This window comes from Macrobrachium rosenbergii, chromosome 34 (genome assembly GCF_040412425.1).
Source record: "Macrobrachium rosenbergii isolate ZJJX-2024 chromosome 34, ASM4041242v1, whole genome shotgun sequence".
NCBI lineage: Eukaryota > Metazoa > Arthropoda > Malacostraca > Decapoda > Palaemonidae > Macrobrachium > Macrobrachium rosenbergii.
This window is the reverse complement of record NC_089774.1, coordinates 7073535-7098824: the sequence shown is the minus strand read 5'-3', so window position 1 is coordinate 7098824 and position 25290 is coordinate 7073535. Positions and strand designations below refer to the sequence as shown.

Genomic DNA, 25290 nt, shown 5'->3' with positions numbered 1-25290 from the left:
GCTCAGTGGTCTGGTTAAACTATTTTAATAATAATAATAATAATCCATAGGAATAGGGTTCGCTTTCTGCATAATAATAATAATAATAATAATAATAATAATAATAATAATAATGCTTTGCTATCTCGAAACCTGACTTAGTTTTAATGACAGGTAGCAGGTAAAATAGATATAAATGCAAGCTTTAGTGAGCGTATAGTGTAGAGAGAGAGAGAGAGAGAGAGAGAGAGAGAGAGAGAGAGAGAGAGAGAGAGAGAGAGAGAGAGAGAGAGAGAGAGTTTTAAATAAAACCACTTGCAGTAGGATGGAGAAAGAGAGAGAAATGTTTTAAATGCTAGCCGAAGGAGTGAGAAAACCTCACTAAAGGAGTGTCAGAGAGAGAGAGAGAGAGAGAGAGAGAGAGAGAGAGAAATCGTTACCAGAAATATTCACATCCTGAGCAAACCATATGTTTCATTTTCCGTCTTCCTATAATTTGAATAATAACAATAAAACCCTTTCAAGGTTATCTGGAAGTTTGGGCACCGTGGTTGGAATCATAAAACGGAGGCCGTTGGGACTGGCAGCCTGATGCCCCTTGATAGCCTAGGGCCTTAAGAATGGGATTGATATAAGATTTTTATAGCATACCACAGTCGACTAACTGTTAGTAATAACTCATTGCTTAGGTCAGCAGAGGCCTTATGGCAATTAACTAAAAATGCTTCTCTCTCTCTCTCTCTCTCTCTCTCTCTCTCTCTCTGTCGATGCCCCGAGGGCGAGAGGGCATTATAAATTGCCCGTCCTACTATTAGAACTGACCACTGTAATAAAGAATAGGGAAAACAGTTCCGACCTCTCCATGGTAGGTCCTGTCTTCCTTTCTTATAGAGAATCATCATTATTATTATCATTATCATCATCATTATACTGTGGGTAGTATCATCATTGCATTCACGATTTTTATCCGTATCATCATCACCATTTTGCCTTTATTTTTCCCATTATTTGTTTATATTTTTATACCAACTTCGTGTGGCCTTTCGTTTGAGTGACCGGGGTTCGATCCCGAGGCGAGTCAGAAATGTATTCCTGTGAGACATGTACTCATGGGTTGAGTAGTCCAATATATTTACAAGAGAAAAACACGCTTTCAATCTTATTCAAGCAACTCATTATATTGTTGGTTTTATAGATGAACTATGAATACTGTTAGTCTAAATTATGGGCAGTTTTATACATGAACTATGAATGTTCTTAGTCTGAATTAGTTTAGAGACTACTGAATCTCATACTATTATGAGAGTGAGAGTATTAAACTGGAACAAGTTAAAGTTCAAGAAGATGGACAGCAGAGAGGGAGGATGCTAAAAGTATTGATCTGAACTTAGAAAAGACCCCTGTACAAATAAGTTAGAGCCACTTGATCTTACAGGGATAAATGAAAAAATAAGATCAGTCAAATTTTACGAAACATTGCTAAAAAAAGTAATCTTAAAGGTTTTAAGTCAGGTCAAAGGTCAAAGCTGACATTGCACTTTTCAATTCCTTAATTTAAGTTTGCAGGTAGATTGAAAGTAACCTAGAATTTAAAGGACAAAAACTACAGCATTCGTGAAATTAACTCTATGGATGAAGTTGTTAGCCTATACCCTTTTCCACCATGGTGGCGACCAACCACAGTTTCCTAGCTGCCAGGTACATAGTTCATTGCTTTGGGTCAACTTATTCACAAAGGACGAAGGACTCTTCTGAAAAAACAGGTACAATTTGCTTTCTCCCAGTTAGAGTTAATTTTAGGACAGAAGGCCAAAGCGTAAAGTCAACCACGGGACTCCTCTCTCTCTCCCTCCTCCTCCTCCTCCTCCTCCTCCTCCTCCTCCTCCTCCTCCTCCTCCTCCTCCTCCTCCTCCTCCTCCTCCTCTTTCCATGAATAATCTTGCGCAATTGGGACCTCAGACGTTCAAGCGAAGATGCAACTCATGACTACCCTTAAGCAATTCTCCTTGTATTTTAATAATTAACTTAACATTTTGATCAATTTACTTTTGTTAATTTATTTTTTCTTTCCTAATAATTGATCTCGTCTTATTGTATTTCGTGTTGCTTTCAGTCACTTCTTTCAATTCAACACAATAATATTCTTTGGAGGCTTGAGTTTCAAGTCAGTGGCCCCTTTGGTGGGATTGTTCTTTGTGAATAGGGTTCGTTTTCTGAATAATAATAAAAACCAAGCGATTAAAGAATAGGGTGTTCCATTTGAATTTTCTGAATAATAATAATAATAATAATAATAATAATAATAATAATAATAATAATAATAATAATAATAATAATAAAATTAGAAAAATGGAAAAATATGAATCAAGACGAATGAACAAGGAAAGAGAGAGAGAGAGAAGAGAGAGAGAAAGAGAGAGAGAGAGAGAGAGAGAGAGAGTTCCCCCATTTGAATAAGGTTCATCTTCTGAATAATAATAATAATAATAATAATAATAATAATAATAATAATTTTAGAAAACTGGAAAAACATGAACCCAAACCGAGGAAGCGAGACGTCGCCCACTGCTTAATCCAATAAATCATCCCCTTTTAAGACTAAACACTCGCGCATGAGGATAATGGCTGCCGTAATATCTGGGGAGCAATTACCATGACTTTAATGCCCCCGAAATGGCCCTCGACCTCCCACGAAATAAAAGGAGAAGAGTCCTGTCAACAGCTTGTTTAACTTCTGGGGTCTTGGAGACTCTCTCTCTCTCTCTCTCTCTCTCTCTCTCTCTCTCTCTCTCTCTCTCTCTCTCTCTCTCCAGTTACTTGTACCTCTGTCCACCCTCTCAGCGCTCTTTTCTTCTAACTCCCTTTTCGTTCCTGCCTGTTCTATCTCGTTCCTGCTTGTGATAATTCAGTTCTTGAGTTTTGATAAGTTGGGTTACGCCTAGAAGGCTTTGTATTTAATACTTATTGCCCGAATTTTTGCCATTGCGTCTTTTTAACTTTATTATCAAGACTGGTAGAATATCACGGGTGGAATACAAGTTAATATATATTTTATATTGATATCGATCTCGGTAGTAATTCCGGCGACAGGCATCTTCATTTGTGCCTTTGTCAGTTTCTAGTTTATCACAATTTCTTCATTTTAGTTTGTGGTTTATCACTTTTCTAGTTTATCACCTATTCTTTCTATTTCCTTCTTCGTTCTTAAAATGTTATCGCCCTTTCCTTCGTGCCCCAGCTTCTAGTTCATCGCATTTTCTATCTTCCCACTATTTCTTTTTACCATTCATTTCCTCATTCTAATATTTTCTCGTTAAAACTTTTACTAATTTATTTCCCATCCATCCATTACGCCACTGAACCCTCGCCCGTTTTCTTTCACCTCTTCCCGTTTTCTATCTCACCCCTCCCATCTCCGGACGCCATGTTCCTTTAGCACATAACATCTCATCCACCCAAGGACCACCTACAATTACCCAGCCGTCACGGATTCCGTAATATCCAGGAATATCCAGAAAAAATTAGGAGACTGGACGTCTTATTTAATTGAGAGGGGGGGGGGAAGTGTCTTCGCCATTCCCCTAAAAACCGAGTTGGGGTTTTAGTAGATATTATTAAAATACGTAAAAGATATTCAGTGTGTTTTTTATTGCAGTGGGTTAATTGACGTGATGGGAGAAATATGAGGATGGAGGGGTGGGATAGGGTATTGGTTTTATGTTTTCTGTACTGTATTTTCTGGGGTTTAATGTTTTAGTGTGTATCTTAATTAATGGCTGATTGTATGTGTGTATGTTTTATAATACATGTGTATATATGTGTGTATATATATGTATAAAACCAAAACATTGACAGTTTCCTTAATAATCGGTGACAAATTTATGAACATTGATAAATACATGATTCCATTCCAGCTTCGTTTTGGAATTTGGTCTCTGAAACCCATAAGATTTTCTCTCTCTCTCTCTCTCTCTCTCTCTCTCTCTCTCTCTCTCTCTCTCTCTCTCTCTCTCTCTCTCTCTCTCTCTCTCTCATGAACAATTTTTGAAACCTCAGATTGAATGGTCAGCTTGCAAAGATATTTACCCCTGGGGGACTTGACGCCCTCTTAGCTAATTGGTTTAAGTGGCATATAACCCCTTCCTCATAAAAAGGACTGTGATTCCTCTAATGAGGGAGTCCTCGTTACTGCCAGCATTGGGGAAGTTTAATGAGGGGGACTCGTGTAACACAGCACGTGAACATATATCTTCCATAGAGTCTCATTCAGGTGTGTCTTAAAATTTTTAGATTAAGTACCCTGTGGATGTACTGCTTACAGTGTGCCTTGTGAGACGTACTTTAGGTGTTTCTTAGAGGTTCTTTGCAGTTGTCTAGACTGTAGATGTCTGACTTCTTTAACTTAACCTGCTACAATACCCAGCTCTGGTTTGGAAAGGTGTCTCGAATGTGACTTATCATTGTAGTTAATCTAAATTTGATTTAATAATAATAATAATAATAATAATAATACATCTGGATCCATAGCTTTTAGCAAACCATTTAGCAGTGTGGTGAAAGAGGCAGGGAGTTACAATGAGGCCCAAAAGCCAATTGGATAAGAAGGCAAGTAAGACTTCCCAGGACACTCGGATGTGAATGTCAGCTCAGTACATACCTGTGGTAAAGAGATGGCTTCATTTCCATGCATGTATTATTCATGGTAATGTCTTTTTTAACCTCGATAACCACCATCTCTCTCTCTCTCTCTCTCTCTCTCTCTCTCTCTCTCTCTCTCTCTCTCTCTCTCTCTCGTTTCTTATTCCTTTTTTTCTATGGGTGTTGAACCTTTTGCAAATGGCAAATGCTGGGTAATGGTACGAAGCACTGATTAGAACTACCAGTAAGACGTCGACTTGTATTCAGCCTGTTTGTGATGCGTTTGAGATAAGTTGCTGACATGTTTATGATACGTTTTCAATAACTATTGAAAACAATAGTTACTGAAAAACAACGACGATTGCACTAAAAGCAAGTTACTGAAGAGACACCCTGATGTATAGCCAAAGATGGCGCTGATATCAGACCTGTCATTATGGATGGAAATCAACAACTGGATCCTTATCTTGTTTACCAAGAGGGAACATCAGGAGGCGTTATCTTAACTTCATCAACTTCTTTTTGCTTAACTTTACGACCTCTCTCTGTTTGTCAGTGCCATAATTATTGGTCAACACCGATTTTCTCACTTCTGCCAACGACTTGTCTAGATGATTTCCATTTCTGAATTTTTTTTTTTTTTTTTTTTTTTTTAGTTTTCTGTCAAAGAAAACTATTACAGAGATGGATATTTGTTTGTCCGTCCGCACTTTGTCTGTCCGGCCTCAGAGCTTAAACACTACTGAGGCTAGAGGGCTGCAAATTGGTATGTTGATCATCCACCCTCCAATCATCAAACATAACCAAGTTGCAGCCCTCTAGCCTCAGTAGTTTTTATTTTATTTAAGGTTAAAGTTAGCTATGGTCGTGTGTTTGGCACCGGTATAGGTGCCAACAACACGCGCCACCACCGGGCTTTGGCTGAAAGTTTCATGGACGGCGGCTGAGAGTTTCATACAGCATTATACGCTGTAAAGAAAACTAGATTGCGTCGAAGAAACTTCGGCGTATTTTTACGTTTTTTTTTTTTTCTTGATTGCTATTGGACCTTTTTTTTTACTCTAATAGACGAACGCATTTCTGTTTCTTGAAAGGAACAGTTTTCTTGAAACCTTTGATTTTCTTGTTCCGTTTTGTTTGTTCATCCTTTGGTACTTTTGTAGGATTACTCAAACAATTGGTGTGTTGATCTTTGGAAGAATTTGCCCATAGGTAGAAGGTTTCTTGATACCCATAAAATCAATAGATTTTGGGGAAGATATTAGATTTGAAAAAGGGACTTTGGCGAAGGTTTTCAGTCTGCCGACGACCCTTCACATTTTCTAAAGCTTCCTCAGATATTTAGTTGTTATTTTTCATTTTTTTAAAACGTGATGAATATAAAATCATTTTCGAAAGTAGAATATTTTTGAAAACGTCAGCCTTTTTTTATCGCAGCTCCTTTCTTATTACATTTTTAACATGATATCTGCTAAATTATCTACAGATTTTGGCGTCCTATCAAATGTTCATTTTGTCATATATCAGTTTTTTTCAATGGATTTTTTTTTTTTTTTTTTATTTCGAAATTTAGTTACAAACCTTCCTGTGACATATATCAGTTTTTTTCAATGCAACTTTTTAATTTTTCATTTTATTTTATCATCCAAACCAGCCCACATTTTCCAAGTCAAGTCTGCGGTAATGAGATAAGGTCATTTCCCCAACGCTTAAAAAAAATAATAATAAAAAAACTCGATAACAGTTCCCAGGGTCAAGTGCCTACACCCCGAAGATACGGGGAACCCGATTCGTAAATCAGGTGTCAGTTGTGGGGAAATGTTGATATCAAAAGCGTAATGGGTTGGTGCTTAATAGACACCAAGTATGAGTCGAAGGATTGGATTTAATGGGTAGGAATGAGCAGTTATTGAATTTGGAATGAGCAGGAAATGAGTAGGAATGAGCAGTGTTATTGAATTTTTACGAGTGGCAATATGCCTTTTGTGAATGTTTATTATGGATATTTTCATGTGGTGGATTCGTTACTGTGGCTGTTAAGAGAGAGAGAGAGAGAGAGAGAGAGAGTAGGAAAGTTTACCAGTTATGGAGGAAAGATAGATTTTGTAGATATACGTAAGTGAACATAAAAATGCCCTATATATACATATGTATATATATACATATTATGTATGTATATATGTATGTATATAAAATATTCATTCACATATACGTGTGCATACTGCTTTTAAGGACATTTTTATCTTCATGAACATTATATCTATAAAATCTCTTCTTTACTCTCTCTCTCTCTCTCTCTCTCTCTCTCTCTCTCTCTCTCTCTCTCTCTCTCTCTCTCTCTCTCTCTTAACAGCCACAGTAAATCTCACCCAGCACCCGAAGAAAATATCCATAATAAACATTCACAAAAGGCATACTGCCAGTCATAAACATTCAATAATACTGCTTATTCCTACCCATTATCTCAGCTTCTTCCACTCTTCCATTTTGGGCATGTCGAATTCGTCTCTGCCTGGTCCTGTTGAGCTCTGAGCTCCAAACCATTACGCTTCTAATATCAATATTTCCCATCAATTGACACCAGGTTTGTGAACCTCCTTTTTCCATATCTAAGGGTTTTGGAACTCGGCATATTATATATATGAATATTTATATATATATATATATATATATATATATATATATATATATATATATATATATATATATATATATATATATATATATATATATATATATATATATATATTTAATTAAAATCTAGAACTGTGTCAACAGAATTGTCATAAAAACTTTTGAATATCCGCTTTCGCTGCATTTAAGTAAATTTCCCCCTCCCTGAAATCCGATTCTTAAGTAAAGAAATATATAACTTACTTTTCACACCTACCCTTGCACTGGGTGATGAAGAGTATGGACTTCTAACGCTCGTAAAATACCACACTCATGAACCTCTCGCTCAAACTGTCAAAAAGGCCTTTTATTTTCATCTCAACTTTTTTTCCATTTTTGCTTGTGGTTGCAGACATCACTTCATTTCATTCTCAGTCTAAGTCTGAGTTTTTGTGGTTTTGTATTGAGAACGACTAGAAAGCCTTTTCAGGTCGTTGATATAACCGAGATATCTCTACTCATATTTTATAAGGGATATTGAATTAATAAACTGGTGGACAGATGGTAAATCTCCCGAACCAGGTGCTGTTGCCCAAAAGGGCAATTTTTCGTCTCATTAATTTGCTACACCTGCAAAGGAGTTTTGGATTTAAGTTCGTGGTAATGTGAGTAAGATTTCGCTTAAAGCTACGCGCGGATTCTTACGAAAGTTGTAACGAAGTTAGGTCATATGTCTGTCAACAAATGCTTGAAGTTTGGGGGAAATATGAACTTAACTTCTGGGATAAGGGATCTGTTTTCAGATGGATTGCTCTGCATGGATGGAGGTTTGCAGTGTCTTAATGCTCTTTGTTTCTTTATTTGTGTAATTATAAATTTCTTTATGCTTTATTTTATTTATTCATTTATCTTTATTTATACTTGCGTCTTGGGGGTTCTGCAATGACACAAGGTGTCCCTTGATCTTCTGTTACATCCATTACAATCTCTGTTTCCAGATACCGAAACCCTCGTACCTTCTTACCAATGTAATTCAAGGTCAGAGAAAATAGAATAGTATTAATAAATAACGCGATTATGGCTGTATAAAAATACCCCAGCTTGTTAATTCCTTCAACCACTGGGTATATACTTAAGAGCCTTTATATGCAAGATTCATACAAAGGCGTATTAAAGCATGGGCGGGCATTCCCCAAGGCGGGAGACTGGTTACCCTAATTACAAGGCGGGTACTTCGTTATGGCATTGTACTGAACAACTCTCCCGTCACCTAAAACACACTGCCTCTGTGTTTTGCGAGATGTGCTTATCGTAAGACGTGGGTTTTTAGCCACGTCTCCCGCGGGTAATGTTGAAGACTGCACGCTGGTAAATGGTGTAGTTTGTTTTTCAATTTGCAATCTTCGTTTTGCCGCGGTAGACCTGACGCATTTAGCTTTCGTAGCGTTCGTTCCAGCGGTATAGACAGGCGTTTGTTTCTGTGTTAACTTACTAACTAGTGTACCCAAGCTGTCTGAACTGAATATGATGCATGAGAATGTCGAGGCGGTAAGTTCCTACCCTGTGGAACGCTTTATACGACCCGAAACTCTGTTAAATGTGTCTTCATTCTGCATTCATCGCTAAGGGAAGATATTGAGAGATTCTGGTCCCTGGATGAACGACAGCTAGTTTAAACTTTGGATTTTTCATTGGACGTGTTTTTTGCATTCCTAATAGACATTGCTGTTGAATAGGGAAAGTATTTTGGCAAATATACAGACTAAACAACAGCAGATACATGAAATACGGATAACCAAATGATTAATGTATTTTTGATACATTCAGTACATAAAGTGATGGCATTGTAGTTACAGTTATTATGAACGATATGCTATGCATTCATATGGTACTATGATTATGCATTATAGTACACTATACAGTACTGTGGGATACAGTAACTGTGTACATTACAGGAATGTATGGTAGGTTACATAATTCCTCGGTAACCTAAAAACACAAAATGCAGTTTCCATAACCATTCCACGGACAGGTGTACAGTTTACCTGTACGACTTAAATAAGGTATATGCACTCACTAGGTACTAGACACTTGTAAGTACATATTCAGCACAAATCAGAACAGGAAAAGTAGGTTATGTACGTACAGTGTACTTATATGTACCTGTTTATCCTGTTGCAAAGTACATTATACACTTTTTTTTTTCATATATCATTCATATGAATGCATTTCTTTAGTTCAGTGTTACTGATTATATAATGAAATTAAGTACACTGTAGAGTTTTAAAGATATATATTTGTTTTACTCTGGGATTTAATTTTGTATCGATTTTCTCCCGAACTGTTATGTTGATCTAATATTCCGTCAATCTGTTTTGAACAGTATTTCATTGTTTCAAACCTTTGAGCTGAGTCATAAACCACCCAGAAGCTGTCTGTCTATAATGCAAAGTTATATACACGTACGTACATACATACACTAACAAGCATATGTTACAAACTGCATATATATTTTATACGTGTGTGTCCAATCAAGGCTTGGGCTACCCAAGATGGCCGTCGAGATAGCGTCAGCGTGAAGGCTTAAATGATCTGTTTACTTCGTTAGAGGAGAAAATAGATTGGAAGTGAACATGCAAGGGTGTTGCTTCTCCCTCCTCCTCCTCCTCCTCCTCCTCCTCCTCCTCCTCCTCCTCCTCCTCCTCCTCCTCCTCCTCCAACCTTTCTTAGTCTAAACGCTGTTGTATCGTTCTCCTGACGAATTTATGGGGCGCCCTTTTGAGTGCGCGGGACACCATCCACCGACAGCTGTTGCCCAATTTTGCTTTTCAGGAGCCGTGTTGAAGGACCTGATATGGGAACAAGATGTGCTAATGAAGCCCCCCTTAAAATCCTCTCAGGGCAAGTTCATGGTGGGTGTCAGATTGCATGAATGAAATCGGACTGAGAGAGAATAGGAAATTGAATGGTGTTTTAGCTTCTTGGGGCTGTAATGGGTTGGCTTGAACTTACCTGTTTCAACGGAGAGGTAGTTTCAGCATTGATAAACTCTCTTGTCAAGATATATTCTCGTTTGTGGGTTTTATATAATTTTTATTTTATTTTTAAAGATTTTCGGTGCACAGAACAAAGCCGCTTTCTTGGGGACACAGATTTCTCGTTATGCAAAAATTATTTTCGGTTACATTAGTAAGCCTGTATAATTATACCCTCCGCGGATTTATGTCCTGTGGGCGTTAACAAACATAAACCTACCACAGGGAAGCCTTTTTTTAATTTTTACATCATCAAGCTTCCTGATGAAGCAACAAGAAACGATATAAGTTCTGTGTTACGCGGAATCCCATCCTCGTCGCCATTACTTAGCGCAGTCACCCCCGTCGCGCCTCTGAGCGATAGAAAACAAGCACCGAAGCGGCGTGGAGGAAGATGAACATATATACATCTCCCAAAGGACTCTCAGAAGAGGAGAGGGTAATTAAAACGTTCAGAAATAATTAAGCCTCTGCAATCTCGCGCTCATTACTTGCGAGGCCATTAATTAGTCAAGGTGCCTCTGGAGAGGTGGGTGGGTGGGTGGATGGGTGGGCGAAATTAATGGGTGAATTTTACCCATCATGTTCGTAATTTATGCGTCTGGAAATGGGTCTTTTGGGTGCTCGTGACTTTTGTTGGTCGTGTGCAATTAATAAGTGTGTAACCCCGGGAAAATTATGAGTGATAATATAAAATATTCTTGGGTAGACTCCTGTGGAATTGTGACCTTATGAAGATAATATATATCCAGTATATATATATATATTTTATCTAATTATTTTAATAATGTCATAGTTCTGTACGAATAAAATGAATGATGTGCCTACGTGGTAGTCGACTGTCGTGGGTCGCATTATATATATAATATATATATATATATATATATATATATATATATATATATATAGAGAGAGAGAGAGAGAGAGAGAGAGAGAGAGAGAGAGAGAGAGAGAGAGAGATGTTATTGGAGCCACCTCGTCTAAGAATAAACACACACGCACATATATATGTAATATATATATATATATTATGTGTGTGTGAGAGTTCTCTCTCTCTCTCTCTCTCTCTCTCTCTCTCTCTCTCTCTCTCTCTCTCTCTCTCTCTCTCTCTGTATTTCCTATTATTTTCAGTAACTTCTTTCAAATGAACACCATATTCACTGGAAGCTTGAATCTCAAGCCAATGGCCCCTTTTATGGGCTTGGTCCAGATGAATAGGGTTTGTCTTCTGAATAATAATAATAATAATAATAATAATAATAATAATAATAATAATAATATTTGCTATGTCCAAACTTGTCCTTACTTTATATTTGAAATAATAATAATAATAATAATAATAATAATAATAATAGCAAAACTCCCCAAGTCCTTATTCGCATAACACCCAAGTACCTACACTTCCACGCCTCTCCCCAACTTCGTAATTCCTTTTCCAAAACGGTCGCCAGGACGGTAATTGTTATTGTAGTCTCTTGCGCTGAAGTCGAGCGCACATTCCGTGTCGGCCGCGGCCCACCCACAACTCCGTGGGCAAGGCGTCAAGTCGAGACAGGGCGATTTATGTCGTAAGAGGTCCCTAAGAATTTACGCCCGCCTAAGTGAGTGATTTTCTGCGTCCCGATGCGCTCGCTTGGCGCTGGCTTCGGTTTCGTTGTGGGTTGGTTTGTGTGATTAGATGTTTGCTTTTTTTTGTTTGTTTGTTTTGTATGGTTTGTTTTAGATGAAATATGGGCAATTTTTTTTTGTGTGGTTAGATATTCGTTCTTTTATATATGTGTATATACAGTAAATATGTATATATGTATATAAATTATATATATATATATATATATATATATATATATATATATATATATATATATATATATATATATATATATATATGTGTGTGTGTGTGTGTGTGTGTGTGTATGTTTATATATATTTGTGTGTGTTTTTATGGGTAATATTTACACAATATATGCCTGTGGAATTTGAAATTGTATGTATTTTCGTAAAGGCTTAGAATGTCATGTACCATAGTTTGTTTAATTTATACTGCTTTATGCTAGTTTTTATATCCAGTCATTTGCTGATTAATATTCATTTATTTATTGTTCGGTGTTTTCTCTCTTCCTCTCCTTTATCATGTCTAGTTCCAGCGAGTAACCAAATATATATATATATATATATATATATATATATATATATATATATATATATATATATATATATATATATATATATATATATATTATACACATACATACAATAGTTATAACACAGTTACGTTTGCTAATAAGGCGATTTCATTTCAATCCTGTCTTCACTTTAGAGAATTCGAACTGGAACGCATTTTCGTATGCCCCTGGGGGCATAATCCCCCTCCCCTCCCCCCGGGCCATTTAGTAATTGGGCTGTTAGTGCGTACGTATGTATCTCCGCCCGCTAAAGTTAAAGTTTTTTTAAAACGCCCATAACTTTTGTATTGTACGGGCTAAAGACTTAATACTTGGCATGCATTCTCCGCTAATGAAGACGATTTGCAGAGTGAGGTCAAGGTCATGCTCTGAGGTCAGAGGTCACGTAGGAGCTTGCCTCAGGAGGGGTGATTAGTCTGCAAACATCTTGCGTTTGTTGGGGTTCTGGGGTTTTCAACTGAGGGTTCTAGAACCGATAGGGGTTTTAGTTTCTTGAAAAGAAAACTATTGTGCGAGCTTTGTATGTCCGTCCGCACTTTTTCTGTCCGCCCTCAGATCTTAAAAACTACTGAGGCTAGAGGGCTGCAAATTGGCATGTTGATCATCCACCCTCCAATCATCAGACATACCAAATTGCAGCCCTCTAGCCTCAGTAGTTTTTATTTCATTCAAGGTTAAAGTTAGCCATAATCGTGCATCTGGCAACGATATAGGCCAGGCCACCACCTGGCCCTGGTTAAAGTTTCATGAACCGCGGCTCATACAACAGTATACCTAGACCACCGAAGGATAGATCTCTTTTCGGTGGCTTTGGTTATACGATGTACAGAAAATTCGATTGCGCCGAAGAAACTTCGGCCCATTTTTTAGTTGATATGGTTCCTCAAGGGGTACTACTTAGATGGGCATCATGGAGAGAGAGAGAGAGAGAGAGAGAGAGAGAGAGAGAGAGAGAGAGAGAGAGAGAGAGGGATAAATGTTGAATCTGGGATGACGGTTATATGAACGCATGTTGACTTCCGGAGGGAATTTTTTAGCTCTCTCTCTCTCTCTCTCTCTCTCTCTCTCTCTCTCTCTCTCTCTCTCTCTGAAAGACTGTGAGGTTTTCAGGCATCAAATCATACCAAACCCTCGTATATCAATCACCAATAAACTTACTTTTTTCTGAGGAAAATTATTTTTCATTCAAATAAAATTGGAAATTTTTTCATTTCAAATAAAACTGATTTTGCAAGATATTTTTGAACGTCAGGACAGTGTTAGGGGGAAGCCTCGCCTTCAATAATGGCGGATTTGAACCGTCAACTAGTGAATTAGCAGGCTAACGCGTTATCCACTCAGTCACTGAAGAACAAAGCGTTTGCTTGACACCTCATTGGTCGGCGGTTCAAATCCCCAGTAAGGAGATTTTTCAAGTTCAATCCACAGGCACTATTGCCTGCTTTTAGGGTATGATTCCATGAGATGATTGAACGAAGTAAGATCTCAAAAGAAGCAGTATAAGATTGTTTTGTAAGAGGTAAAATTTTGTATGGCCAGCATGAATGTTGAGGTACAATTCATGTACAAAATTTTGATACGTCAGATGCTCCTATCTTTTGAATAGAGGCTGAAATATCCTTTTACATCGCCGTGTTTGTTCATTTATTTTACCGCTGCTGTTTAATATTTATGATTAATTATTACTTTTCACCATTTTATCTTTTACGTTGCTGCTTAAATTGTTTTCGTTTAACTAGATATTCGACCAATTCTGTCTGCTGCTAACATTCAAAATTTGCAGTTTTTAAGAAAAGGATCATTTCATATGAAGCGTTGAAATCTCCATGTTGTTAAGATTGCATGGACTTACGAATGACGCATACATTTTGTTATCATAATTTTTATTATGAATGACGCATATATTTTCTTATCATAATTATTATTAACAGTGTATCCATGCAGTAAAAAATAATGGTATTATAAGAGAGAGTCGAGAAAGTCCCATAGGAGCCATTGTTTGTTTGTTTACATAGGGAACATAGGCGAGAGAAGCTGGGTTGAAAAGCAAAATAAAATAGATGGTTTGAAATACAATATCACCATTAAAATGATAATTGATAATAAAAATAGCGGAATGGATGAAATAGAAGAAATATAGCAATATACTCAAGGATATGAGTGTGAATGTTGGAGGATATTCAATCGGTAGTCTATGGAAAAGAAAAATTAAGATAAAAAAGATAAATGATGTGGTAAACGTAAGAGAGAGAGAGAGAGAGAGAGAGAGAGAGAGAGAGAGAGAGAGAGAGAGAGACCAGGGAAGCGAGGTAAACAAATGAAGCACGATGAGGCGCAAAAAGAATCACACCTGCGTAAGCCAGACTCCCCTCTCTACAGGTGATGCAACCAGTCGGTCGAAGCTCACGATAATGACAGTGATGAAGATGATGATGATGACGACTTTGACCTCCTCGCTACCTTTAGTCATCATACGCGGATTTGGGAGGGGAGGGGGGCGGGCAATTGTCTCCTGAAGAAGGGGGGAGGTGTCTATGATGTGACAAGAGAGTAGGACTGAAGAGTGGACTTTGGTAACATTGATAATCTTGTGGTTTTTGGTCATGGGGAAATGGATTTGGCCCAGGGGAGGTGTCCCTGAGGAGGTTTTGGGTTTTGGGAAGTGGACTAGGGCCTCCTGGTGGTGGTGTGATTGAGGTTAACCATGGATAAGCCCTCCTGAAGGAGGGAAGTTCAAAGCTCCTGAAGAAGGTAGCTAAGGTTACCCCTGACGTGATAGGAAGGTGTTTTGGTATTAGGGAGTTAGAGAGTGACTCCTGGTATGGTAGGGGAGTCTAGGGGCGTGGAAAGGTTTTGGGGGGGTGGGGTCGAGAATTGCCCACCACCTGCCGGAAGTCGAAGTCAGGTGACTTGGGTAGTGATAAGTATGCCCGCGCTTCCCTGTCGCATCACGGACCATAATAAGCGGGACTTCCTCCTTCTGTTGCAATGCACTCCATGGCGGCGATGTCTGCTCGCGAGCCTTTCAGGAAGATATCCTCTTCCCCTCCCCCAGAGGATGTCCTGCTACTGCCTCTGCCTCTGAGCAGATCCTACATACAGATCCTACTTACAGGTCCGTAGAGGCTGCGATGGTAGTCTGAAACGACATTTACCTGTGGGCGAGTTTTCATGATTTATTTGTATTATATTCTGCTTTGCGAATTCAGGTGTGGTTCCTGGCGATGTTTGTGCATTTTTAATCATGCAAAGCACGACGAAATATTGTGTTATTAGTCAGCTTTGCTTTTCAAAGGCAGTTGTGGCTTTGAAATTTATTTGCAGTACTGCCAATGGCTCATATATCTATGTTTTTAAGATACAATGCAAATTTACGTCATCAAATCTCATGCACATTAAATCTCCAGTACTTCATAATTATTATTCTTATTACTATTTCGCCTTCTGGGCCCCTGTAATGATTCATTGCTCGTACACCAGACTGCTAAGGCTTGTTGCAAGGTTATTTTTTGACACGGCCAACCTGTCGCTAAGATCTCATCCGGAATTGTGACCCAGACGTAAAAACTGACATTAGTATAAGAGAGAGTCGAGACGTCACGTCCTGCTTTAGGAACGTTTCGTACCTTCTAGAACCTCTAGGTACCTTCGGTCTGCATTTTAGTTTTCTGTAAAAGAAAACTATTGTGCCGGATCTTAAAAACTACTGAGGCTAGAGGGCTGCAAATTGGCATGTTGATCATCCACCCTCCAATCATCAAACATACCAAATTGAATCTAGCCTCAGTAGTTTTTATTTCATTTAAGATTAAAGTTAGCCATAATCGTGCTTCTGGCAATGATATAGGCCATGCCACCACTGGGCCGTGGTTAAAGTTTCATGGCCCGCGGCTCATACAGCATTATACCGAGACCACCGAGAGATGGATCTATTTTCGTTGGCCTTGATTATACGATGTACAGAAGAAATTCGGCGCATTTTTAACTTGTTGATATAGGGCAAAATTTGGGCAAGAGGAAGACCCCGAACTAGACGACGGCTGGTCTAAACTTGAAATTTACTCTTAATATCGGTTTCCTAAAGAGCTTATGTGTATGAGAATCTGGGGATATTTTGTCTGGTCAGTACTTGGACGGGTGGCGAACGAATGCCAGACTATGAAAGATCCGGTGATCATCAGTAGGAGTATTGATCTTGGGGCTAGCAGCCGCACCCCAATAAAATCAAACTTCGTGAATCTCTTAATAGTGATAAATAAAATAATAGTGATCATGAGAAAGGACATATAATAATAATAATAATAATAATAATAATAATAATAATAATAATAATAATAATAATAATAATAATAATAATAATAAGGAGGAAGGTACAGACACTCGCGAGCACGAAGGAGAGAACGTTAGGTGTAGTGAGCGACTCCAGGAACGATACGACACCCACCTGGAAGCGAAAAACGACCGGATACAGAAGTCTATAGGGTCTCTCTCTCTCTCTCTCTCTCTCTCTCTCTCTCTCTCTCTCTCTCTCTCTCTCTCTCTCTCTCTCTGTGTGTGTGTGCATCAGGGGTGCCCTTAGGCGATGCTCGAGTGGGAGCAGCTGCCGCCGCTGCTGCTGCTGTTGCCTAAGAGAGAGAGAGAGAGAGAGAGAGAGAGAGAGAGAGAATAGAGAGGAGAGATCATTCGAGAGAGAGAGAGAGGAAAGAGAATATATAGAGAGAGATTAGAGAGAGAGAGAAAGAGAGAGAAGGGAAAGTGGTTGAATAGTGGATGATAATAGAGAGAGAGAGAAGATTGTTAGAGAGAGAGAGAGAGAGAGAGAGAGAGAGAGAGAGAGAAAGTGGATGAACATATATGGATATTATTAGTGAGAGAGAAGGTGAGAGAAGTCGAGGTGAGTGGATGATCATACAGAGAGAGAGAGAGAGAGAGAGAGAGAGAATCTGAATTAATATTATGGAAGTCTAATGGTTTATCAAAGAAATCTACAAAAAAATGGTTTTCAAAGAAATCTAAAAAAAAAAAAAAAAATTAAGCATCAACTATATGTTCGCAGTTAAGTATTTTGGGATGAGATGAATATCCACTTACCCCTTCTTAGCTCCACTTATGATCCACCACAGTGGACTAAGTACCAGTTACATAGTTCAATGCTTAGGTAAACAGTGGCGTAATGGGTTTTGATGGACCGAGCCCAAATCGGTTTGTCTGTAGTGGGAATCAAACCCGTTCTAGTTGCTGTTTCACGTTTCTCATTATTATTATTATTATTATTATTACTATTAAAGAGCAAATTATAATTATTATTATTTATTTATTATTATTGTTTTAAAAAGCAAACCATAATAATATTTGTTTTTATATATTTTGTCCAAGTTTTAGTGGACTAGCTCTGTCAGTTGTAGTCTCTCTCTCTCTCTCTCTCTCTCTCTCTCTCTCTCTCTCTCTCTATATCTTATATTCAAACTCTATCTTGGCAACATTGCATATCTTATCTCTCTCTCTCTCTCTCTCTCTCTCTCTCTCTCTCTCTCTCTCTCTCTCTCTCTCTCTCTCTCTCTCTCTCTCTTTTGTTTCAGGTGGCCATCGCCACCTATCATTATACTCCTGGATCACGTGACCTTCGACCTCTTCGTGGGCAGGAACACTGAGTCACTGGAAACTGCTGTATTCTGGAAACCGCAGTAGGATTCCAGACTTAGGAGGCAGGCAGGTGGAGTTAAAAAAAAAAAAAAAAGATAAAAAAGACACAGTAATTACACTTCTGCATCCTTACCCAGTGAGGAATAGGCTTTTAATGGAGAGAGAGAGAGAGAGAGAGAGAGAGAGAGAGAGAGAGAGAGAGAGAGAGAGAGAGAGAGAAAGGGGATGGGTGGTATGCATGTCTAGTATAATGTAAAGTTAATTCCACATTTTTTTTACAAAGGAGGAATTTTCTTGAATTTAAAAAGATAAAACTTATCAATGGAGAGAGAGAGAGAGAGAGAGAGAGAGAGAGAGAGAGAGAGAGAGAGAGATGGGTGGATGCATGTCTGAGTATAATGTAAAGTTAATTCCAGATTTTTTTACAAAGGAGAATTTTCTTGAAAATGAAAAGATGAAACTTATCAATAGAGGGCATAAATAAGATAGAATGAAAAAGGCATAAATAAGAAAGAAAAATTTGAGCAAAGTTTTTTTTTTTTTTATGTATTATTTTGGTCACTGCTCACATATGTCTGTTTCTCTCTCAGACCAATTAGAGGTGAGGTAGATCTAATAAAGATAGGATACTAATACTACTGCTACTGTGATGGCTCCATAGAGTATGGCGTCTCATGGTGTGCGCCCAACTTAAGTTAATTACTGTGAATATACTCATTTCCATGTACACAGTAGGTACTGTGATTGTAATTGCTGTGTACATACACATTTCCATGTACACAGTAGGTACTGTGATTATAATTACTATGTATGTCACATATGTACACAGTAGTTACTGTGATAATAACTACCGTGCATATAGAAATAAGTTTAAAGGAGAGGCGAAAACGAAAGTAAAAGGATGAGAGAGAGAGAGAGAGAGAGAGAGAGAGAGAGAGAGAGAGAGAGAGAGAGAGAGAGAGAGAGAGAGGTGAGGAAAAGATAATTAAGGAAACCGTCTCTGTGCAAGGGTGGCTAGAGATTATCAGTTGAGAAAATCGTAAATCGGGATGTTGCATCAGAGTTCGAGCAGCTGCTCTCTCTCTCTCTCTCTCTCTCTCTCTCTCTCTCTCTCTCTCTCTCTCTTTGTGTGTGTGTGTGTAGTTTAATCTCCTGTTTTCTGGTCTGTCTCTTCCGTTTGCCAGTATCTTGTGTAGTTCATTTTCTGCAGCTCTCGCTCTCTCTCTCTCTCTCTCTCTCTCTCTCTCTCTCTCTCTCTCTCTCTCTCTCTCTCTCTCTCTCTCTCTCTCTCTCTCTCTCTCTCATTATTATTAGTTTTGACACCGAGAAGGAAGTTTTTCAAAAAGAGGACATTGTGAAATAAAATAAAATGAAACAAAATTCAGCTGATAGAAGCTATTGCTTCAAGGAAGCCATTTCCTCTGGCTGCAAGACTTCAATAGCCAAAGGAACCAGCGTACACGAAAGCCTAAGCTGTAGTAGACGCTTAAGACATGTCTAAGAAAACTTGATATCTGTCCCTGCAGAAGTTCCAGTGGCTTTAGCTGTTTTGTGGTGCCTTATAAACTGTCTGCTGTTACCTTCAGGTCAACCTCACTGCTTTACAAAACATTAACTTGTAGAAGGCTGGGTAACCTTTCCTGAGTGACAGTTCCTATTTTTTGAAGCGTTAGGATAGGCACAAGCATTACCAAATCTGTCCTAACGGAAAGTGCAGTGAACCCACTTTTTAGTGGTCCTGGTTCAGAGGGGTGTTGGGTGTACTTATGGCACCTGGCGGTCTCCTTAGATCTAGGCTAGCCTTGTGTGCCAATAGCCCTCATACCATAAGCGATCATGTTCGTTGGAGCCATGTTATCATCACAAAATGTGATTGGAATCTCAGGGTAAACTTGTTTCTGATAACCCACATAATTCCCTCCAGAGGTCAATACTGCTCAAGGAATCCAGCATCTTAATTTAGGGACTGAATGATTGAGGAAGCACGGAAGAAGGGTTCTAAGGCTTATTTCCTATTCGTGTTTTTTATGTCTTTTGACAGATCTTTATTTCATTCGCTTTTGAGTCGTTCTGGGCTTATGTTGGTGAGTAAATGCTCTCTTTCTCTCTCTCTCTCCTTCCTCAAATGTTTGGTTTATTTTTGCTGAATCTGTTCACTTTATTACCTTATTTATCCATAACTGAACACATTCCTCATTCTCATCTTTTTGATAAAAAGCTTTTTCTTTTGTTCACTCTCTAGATGTCAAACTCTGTTTTGCTTTTACAACCTAGAGCAAGTCTCAATTAGACTCCGCTATCTTTAATTTGAAAGCAAGCACCGCCTACCTCATTACTTTTTATTTTGGCAGTTTTGTTTATTTTTGGGATAAATGTGATCAAATCAACTGTTTTGGTCATTTTATGCAACTGGCGTTTGTGTTCAGACATACAGCTCTGTAACTCTGATATTACAGCAGCTGTTTTTTCAATTTCCCTATTATGTAATACATTGATGTAATACATTTTTGTATCCTGACATATTTTGTTTCAGTTTTGTTATTCTCTGCTCTTGTATTGTGCTTATTTTTTTTTATTTTTTTTTTTTTACCTCCTTGTCATTCCTCTTCGTCCATGACATTCTTTGTAAAATGCCTTTTGTTTATTTGTTGTTATTCTCTCTCTCTCTCTCTCCCATTTTCCATTATTTATAAATACTCTCTCTCTCCACTATAATTATAACACACACTCCGTTAGAAAAAGATAAACAGTTCTTAAATTTTCACTTTTATTATATTTCACACGATACAAAATATAGTAATGACTAGACCATTGAATTATTTCTTCATCTTTTTACAAAACTAAGTAATACTGCACTATCTTTGAAAGTGGACGGAATTGATTTTATAAAATACCACAAAACACTCCAGTTGAGTCTGAAGACATGACAGTCAAGTGAATTACAGTGAAATATTTTTTAATATGTAATACGTCAGTCAAAATACAATAGGCAATATTTTAAGGTGATAGAAATCTTTTTAAATACAATAGCTTATCTTTTAAGGTGTGACATTTAAGATTAACTACAGTAGCGTACAATATCTTTTGAAACAAAACAGTTTTTATATAATATAGTTATCTTCTTGTAGAATAATAATGACTGAATAGTATTTTTACTGATAAGTTGGTCATAAAGTTGATTTTTCAAAATTTATATTATTAACATTGGTAAATGATACGAGTCTTATTCAAATTACAATATAACACCCATTTTTTGGAACATTTTCACATAAATTTCATCACGTAACATACTTCACATCAAACCTTCACATCAGACTTGCTTAATGAATCATTTGGTCAAGAATGCACAGGAAAAAAATGTTTGAAAAAGTAATTACAAAAAATTTAAAAAAAAATCGATACAACGTAAGACAGAAATACTCAGCACAGTCGTAGGAATTAGTTTGTGTATATCCACACGGGCTCACAGCCATAATGTCTTGTCTTTTACCAGTTACAGTATATTATTTTACGCAATATTTTACAGGTTCCTGAAAGTACAAGCATGTCATTTTACAAGCGTTTTTACAAGTGTTCCTACGTAGTCTTTGTATTGCAGAGCAAAAATTTTTTTGCTTGGGTAAACAGTTTTTCAGATATTCTATAAATACTTACATTAAATCGTGGTAATGTAGGTATTAAAGTGATAAACACACACGAACATACATAAATGCATGTGTATGTATGTGTATGTGTGCTTGACGTGTGCGTATGTATGTGCGCATGTACGCATGCGTATGCGCAGAATAAACTTGTACTTTACAGGTAAATGATGAGATCGGCAATTTATACAAATTACTCCCTAATGCACAGAGTATTAACATGCTATTTACAAATGCCTGGTGACAAAAAAAAATGTTCAGATAATTACAAACGCTTAAAATTAAGAACTGTCGAGACGGAGGGATAATTGGCACGCTCTTTCTCTCTTTCTCTCTTTCTCTCTCAAGTGCCAGAGCAGATTATTGCGACGGATGATTGGAAGACAAAGATTGCTCGTAAACAGAGGTAGTGAAACCTGACAATTAACAGCTTCTTCGTGTTTGGTGAGCTTAAGCTTTTTGAGAAGAGAATCGGATTCTAAAGTGGGTTTCCTTGAGTCCACTTAGAAACAGGACTTTTGGCATTTCAGCTGTCTTCTGCAACAGGCAAGAAGCGTTCGTTGCTTTCTAGAGCAGAAAGTTGAAAAAACAGGTTTGTCGCCTTCTTATGTCTTCTGCGGCAGAGAAGACATCTTGTGTGCTTGGTAAGAGGAATGTTCGTTGTCTTCTGCAGCAAAGAAGACTTCTGGTCTTCTTGGTAAAGGGAAGCGGTCATTTTCTTCCCTCTGCAACAGAGAAGACTTCTGGTCTGTTTGATAAAGGGAAGCGTTCATTGTCTCCTCAGCAGAGAAGACTTCTGTTCTACTTGGTAGAAGGAGCTGTTCAGTGTCTCCCTTCTGCAGCAGAGAAGACTTCTGTTCTACTTAGTAAAAGGAGCTGTTCATTGTCTCCTGCAGCAGGAAGCTGAAAGAAAAAAACCGGGTTTAGACAAGTCCCTGGCTGCTACACCAGCAGGTCCGACAGCGTCGTGATGTAGATCTGCGCCATCTGGAGCGTGTCGTACTTGGAGAGTTTCCTGTCGTCGTACATTCTGGGCAGAACGGCGCAGAGTCTGTCGAACGCCTTGTTGAGGTTGTCCATTCGGCGCCTCTCCCTGGCGTTGGCCGCCAGCCGCCTCTTCCTGCGCAGGACCTCCGTCACTTCGCGCCCAGCCCGCTGCTTCCTGTTGCAGCGGGCGTTGCCACGTGTTCCTTTGGACGAGGAAGAGGAGGAGGAGGAGCAGCCTTGGAGGCTGCTGTCTGCTGCTGCTGCTGCGGAAGGCGCTGCGCCTGCTCGTGTTTGTTCTCGATGGCTGTCAAGGGCGTCGCTGCCTTTGGAGATGGGCTGAGGAGGACCTCGATGTCCGTCGAGAGCTTCGTGTCCTCTGTCCTCTGCGCGTGAGCGATGGTAGGTCTAGGGCTTGAAGCTGGAAGCAACGATCCTTTCCCAGGGCTGCCGCCTTCGGCAGCGTACCCTCCGTGTATAGAGGTTTGTAGTCGGTACACGTCCCGTACGCAGTACCGATCGGAGTCCCCTCCAGCTGCGACATCGTCGCGAAAGCGGACCAGGCCGCGTGCGCGGAGGACGACCCAGAGGGGCTCTGCGGCGCCGACGAAGGGCTCAGGGAACTGTAGTCGCTGTCGGGCGTGGGCACTCGAGTGGGCATCGACGGGCGGGACGCGTAGAGGGCCGTGGTGTAGGCATCCGTGAAGGTGTGGACCATTTGCTCGTACACGACACTAGCAGCACTGTCCATTCTACCTGGCAGAGTTTCCAGCACGCTTCCAGAAAAAAAAAAAAGTTTCTTTAAGTCACTGTCACTTATATTCCCGCTCTGAGGTCTTCAGGAACCGACCATCGTATTCCAGAGAGGGACACAACGATTCCGTTCACTGTAAACGGTCCTTCGACGGGGGTGGGGGGGAGAGAGAGTCTCTGGACGGGGTACCTTCGCCGCAGCGTGTGGGGCGATCGTAATCGGCGGCTGGGTAAACACTGAGCGGGCGGCGCGTGTCTTGGCCCTTATATACCCGGGCAGGTGAGGTGGGCGGGGACAGGAAACAAGGTAAGTTGGGTAGAAGCTCGCTGGACGCAGCATCCCGCGACAGAGATCTTGTGAATTTAAAGGATTAAAAAGTATATATATCTTAATTTGAGTATAAAAGGATAGGTAAAACGAGGGAAAATATAGTAGATATTTTCCTAAAGACATTTCCACGCTTTTAACAGTATAGAGTGAAAGACCTCTTGGAAAGATGAGATATATATTAAATATATAACGTCCAAATCTTAAAGATATCAAGAACCGTCTTTCCATCTCAATGAAGATTCTTAGGTTTTTTTGAGAATCTTTTGTAAAAGTCTACGGGATGTGAATGTCACATTACAATCACGTTACGAAGTTGTTTACTTTACATTTTGAAAACCAAAGTTATCAAAGAAACGATAAGTTTAAGATAGGCCCTCTTGCATTTATTCTCGTATCTGTTTTGTGTTTCAGTTGAAAATGTCTGTTTTTCTGTTGTTTTCAGAAATGGCTGTTTATTCTAAAGGATAATTGTTCTCTCTCTCTCTCTCTCTCTCTCTCTCTCTCTCTCTCTCTCTCTCTCTCTCTCTCTCTTCTCTCTCTTTATTCTCTGTACCTCACAGTGATCATTGACACTTGCACCAGAACGCTAGGGTTTGTTGCACTTGCTCTTTGACTTTCATGCCTCACTGTGACCCATCAGCACCTGCATCAGAAAGCTAAGCTTTGTTTCACTTTGAGACAATGTGGATTTTTTTTGTGTGTAACCTTTTGGTTTGGACTCTGCTTTAATCCATTGCCGCTTGCACCAGAGAGCTGAGTTGTGCTAGTTTCAGTACAGCTTATTTTTTTTTTTTTTTTTTACAAGGATAGGTTCCGTAGGGGGTTACCGCCGTCAGTGCCCCTTGTGCGGTACACTGTAGGCATTACTTAAGGTTCTTTGCAGCGTCCCTTCCTTAGGCCCCTAGCTGCAACCCCTTTCGTTCCTTTTACTGTACCTCCTTCCATATTCTCTCTCTTCCAATTGTTTCTTAGTGCAACTGCTTTGAGGTTTTCCTCCTGTTACACCTTTCAAACCTTCTTACTCTCAATTTCCCTTTCAGCACTGAATGACCTCAGAGGTCGCAGCGCTTGGCCTTCAACCTAAATTTTATATTCCTTCCCACAAGGCAAAGACATCAACCTGTCAACCAAACTCTTCTCTTGTAAACCCTCTTATTCCTCATGGTGAATTACATCTGTGTTGTACCTTTGATGGCTGAAAAGTAGGACCACCCACTAATATTTCTACTTCTGGCCTATCTTCCATTAATTATAGTAAATTCATTTGATTAGCAGTTTTTTTTTTCTGCTACAAGAAATGAGTATTATAGGTTTAAGAATAGAGTTGTTAGTACATTTGGAATGCTGACGTCAAACCACACAATTGACAAAAGACATTGTGAAAATCATATTTATCTTTATTAGCTCACTTAAACTGGAAGTGGGTGAGTTTTATTGAAATTTGTCTATGTATGAGTAACTTTCATAAGTTGCTTGCATATTCACTCTTT

The 25290-nt window shown here is 39.0% G+C and overlaps 1 protein-coding gene across 2 annotated transcripts in view; it reads left to right on the top strand.

Annotated features, from left to right (window-relative positions):
* LOC136856144 (uncharacterized) overlaps nucleotides 1–25290 on the top strand; it is a 214928-nt gene that overhangs the window by 143053 nt on the left and 46585 nt on the right. The window lies entirely within an intron of this gene.